This window comes from Crocuta crocuta, unplaced genomic scaffold (genome assembly GCF_008692635.1).
Source record: "Crocuta crocuta isolate KB4526 unplaced genomic scaffold, BGI_CrCroc_1.0 scaffold95, whole genome shotgun sequence".
Taxonomy (NCBI): domain Eukaryota; kingdom Metazoa; phylum Chordata; class Mammalia; order Carnivora; family Hyaenidae; genus Crocuta; species Crocuta crocuta.
Genome location: NW_027530971.1, coordinates 14,536,000 through 14,540,305, shown reverse-complemented (window position 1 = coordinate 14,540,305; position 4,306 = coordinate 14,536,000).

The following is a 4,306-nucleotide window of genomic DNA, read 5'->3' as shown; positions in this document are numbered from 1 at the left end:
GGAGGGCGGGGGCGGGGGGAGGGAAAGGAGAAGAAAGAGAAGAAGAAAGGGGGAGGTAGGAGAAGGAAGAAGAAGAAGACGGAAGGAAGAAGGGAGGAAGGGAGGGAGGGAGAACTTATCAAAAGAATTATATCTGTCATGAAATGGTGTCCATGATAAACTGTCAACTGAAAAACGCAAACTGTCCGTCGGTGTAGAGCGTGACTGCATTTTTGTCTTCAAAACAGTAGCTTGAATGTGCAGGAGGAAAGTCTGTCAGCGATCTTGACCAGCAGGTAAAAAAAGATTCCCATAAAGAAGGGATTTGTGAATGGGGGAGTCCCTCTTAACTTTATATGTTTCTGTTTGTTGTTTTTCACAAAATTTGTGAAAGACTTNCCAGCTCCCTCTGTTTCAGAAACCTGATGAAAAGGCATGTGATTCTTATCCATAGAAATACAAACAGGTTGTGTCTGAGGGGATGACCTGGCTTATTGCCTTGTGGATAGACTCGTTTTGCAGCTATTTGTAAAGTTTTTTCAGCATTTGTAGTTTCCTGTATAAATGCGGCTCTTTGAATTCTCCTTTGAATGGGTTGTGACAACCGACAGGTTCCCTCATTATTTAATGAGTTGAAAAATGCCCCACATACATTCATTTTATATCATTTGTGTGAGTCAGAGTTTTATCATTAAAAAAAAAGATATCTTTTAACACAAGCATTTGTCACTCTCGTAACTAAAGGTAAAATCTAGAAACATTTTATTTTTAAATTTTTTAATGTTTTTTATCATTTATTTCTGAGAGAGAGAGAGACAGCGTGAGCAGGGGAGGGTCAGAGAGAGAGGGAGACACAGACTGTGAAGCAGGCTCCAGGCTCTGAGCTGGCTGTCAGCACAGAGCCCCACGTGGGGCTCGAACCCATGAACCGTGAGATCATGACCTGAGTCGAAGTTGGATGCTTAACCGACTGAGCCATTCAGGTGCCCCAAAATCTAGAAACATTTTAAAGGAAAAGCAGAGATTCTCCAGAGAGCTAAGTCAGAATTGAGGGGGAACCCCCTCTTCCTACTGCAGTGCTGACCCTGATGGGCAGGAAGCCCACCTTCATGCACCAGCAAGTATGGACACCACCAAGTGTGGGCCCTCCGGGATCCTGGGCCTCAGGTGAATGGGGTTACCAGCCCCCCCTTCCACTGTCGCTGTACCAGGGGAGGGCACAGCCAAAGTCAGATCACCATCCTCTGGGAAAGGGACTCTATGTTTCTGACTGGCTAGGCCTCTCGAAGAACGAGGCATCCCAGATTAATTTGTTTTCTGGACGTTTCAAGGGTATATAGAAACAAAGAAATGCCAAAAGAGAGCCACAAAAATAGCAGTAAATTTTAAACATTTATGTTGGATACATGAATGTTTTAATACGAATTCAGTCCACAGCACAGTATCATCGTGCTGTTCATCAGATAGTTAAGATCAGGGTTCTGGTGCGCTGGGGCATGTGCCCTGGGGACAGTCCCTGCCACCTGCTGGGGGTCTGGTCACCACCAGGCTGTGTGGACAACCTCATTGTGTCCAGGAGTAAGGCTCCCTGTTCACGTGTCTCTCTGGGAAGCCACAGCCCGCCCCCACCCCCCCATCCCGTGTTAACAGGCACCAACTGGTATCTGAAAAGCAGTTTCCATTTTGTATACTTATTGTGTATGCAGACATTTTACCCAATTGTGACCATTTTTCTGGTTGATTCCCAGTGAAATTCTAAGATGACCCTATCTTTTGTTTTCTCTTTCCCAATGGTTACAGTTTACTTCTTGCATTTTGCCATTGCCACGTCGTGGTCCTGCATCCAAAGCTCGTTTCTTACCTCACTGGGAAGGTCTCTCTCTCTCTTTTTTTTAAATGTTTATTTATTTTTGAGAGTCAGAGAGAGAGCACGAGCAGGGGAGGGGCAGAGAGAGACGGAGACACAGAATGGGAAGCAGGCTCCAGGCTCCAAGCTGTCAGCACAGAGCCCGACGTGGGGGCTCGAACCCACGAACCATGAGATCATGACCTGAGCCAAAGCCAGATGCTTAACCGACTGAGCCACCCAGGCGCCCTATTGGAAGAGTCTCTAATGTTTTACTCTTAAAAAAATTTTTTTTAAAACATTTATTTATTATTGACAGACAGAGAGAGAAAGAGCATGAGCAGGGAAGGGGCAGAGAGAGACGGAGACACAGAATTAGAAGCAGGCTCCAGGCTCTGAGCTATCAGCACAGAGCCCAACACGGGGCTTGAACCCCCGAACCGTGAGATCATGACCTGAGCTGAAGTCGGTCGCTCAACCAACTGAGCCACCCAGGCACCCCTCTTATGTTTTACTCTTAAGGGTGATGTTGGCTATTGGCTTGAGATAGTTTTTTTTTCCTCATGTGTTTTTATCACAAAAGCAAAAATATGTTCAGAAAAGAACAGAAATTACTGACAAGCACAGAGAGAGGGAGAAATATAAGTCCTTCATGATCTTATCGCCCTTTGGTCAATGTTTTGTGAACACCTTGGTGTTTGTCCTTAATGATAGCAATTATTGGGGCGCCTGGGTGGCTTAGTCGGTTGAGCGTCTGACTTTCGCTTAGGTCATGATCTCGCGGTTGGTGGGTTCGAGCCCCGCGTCGGGCTCTGTGCTGACTGCCAGCTCAGAGCCTGGAGCCTATTTCGGAGTCTGTGACTCCCTCTCTCTCTGACCCTCCCCTGCTCACGCTGTCTCTCTCTCTCCTAGAAATAAAAATAAAAATATTCAAAAAAAATAGGAATTATTATCTTAAGATTTTAGTAGAATGATTATTGCTGCTTCCAGAGCAGGTACGTTCATATATGTTGGTACCTGTGGAAGCCCAGGGTGACAGGCAATATTTCCACAGGGCCTTACAGTATAGACATTGTCAGCCCCATCTTACAGCTGGGGCCGTGGAAGCCGGGGGGGGGGGGCTTTCCCCACTCCCCTAGACCCACTGGCCCCTCCACAGACGTGCGGACTGAAACCCAGCCTCCCTTACGCTCAAGCTCAGGCTCTTACCTACACCCTACTGCCTCCTAACCCAGACTCGCTTTTGCAAATAGATTTTAAAAACTAAACTCAAGGGGCTCCTGGGTGGCTCTGTCGGTGAAGCAGCTCAGGTCATGATCTCACCGTCTGGCTCAGCACGGAGCATGGAGGCTGCTGGGAATTCCCTCTCTCTCTCTTTCTCTTTCCCCTCCCCACCCCTCCCATGTTCATGCTCTCTCTCTCAAAATAAATAAATAAACTAAAAAAAACAACTAACCTCGGATCCTCCCAGACATATGGTTCTGTTATCAGGTTTTCCACCTGACAGATTAGTAACAGCTCTCATTATCATTTGTCATTCTACAGAGGTGATGGCTCTACAGTGTTTCATTCTGTGGCTATGTTCTACTTGTTTTTAAATGGCTCCATATCAAAGCAAGAAATAAAAACAGGTTGCAAAATATTTAAACAATAATGAGAATATAACGTAGGGAGGTGCCTGGGTGGCTCAGTCAGGTAAGCATCCAACTTTGGCTCAGGTCACGATCTTACCGTTCTTGGGTTCCAGCCCCGTGCCGGGCTCTGAGCTGACAGCACGGATTCTCTCTCTTCGCTCCTCCCCTCACTCTCTAAATAAATAAATAACTTAAAAAAAAAAATCAAGTAGAAAGTGCAGGTCTTTCTTTCCCTCCGGCTGAGTCCCCTCAAAGTCACCATGAGTAGTAGGTTTTTGTTTTTTTTTTTAATGTTTATTATTGAGAAACAGAGAGACAGAGATGAGCAGGGGAAGGGCAGAGAGAGAGGGAGACACAGAATCTGAAGCAGGCTCCAGGCTCTGAGCGGTTGGCACAGAGCCCGACGAGGGGCTCAAACTCACAAACCATGAGATCATGACCTGAGCCAAAGTCAGCTGCTTAACCAACTGAGCCACCCAGGCGCCCCAGTAGCTTTGTTTCTAGTTAGTCCATGCCATTACTATGAATGGTGTAATTTGTTTTTCTTTAAAGGATTGGGGGCATGTGGATTCACTTTCTGCTGTTCACACACAGTGTATCATGACCATTGTTCTGGATCTATCCATCCTTTTTCACGTGCACGAATCAAGAAGTCACATTTGGCTCCTGGCTTGAGCCGCTGGGCGGATGGCAGAGCTGTTCTGGGGTCAGAAATGTCAAGAGCTCATTTCAGACATATCAGACCCAATGCCAAGTGGTGACATGAAGCAGGTACGTGGCCCCATGAATGGGGGGGGGGCTCAGGGAGGGGGAAGCTGGGTATCAACCCATGGGAGTCGGTGAGAGG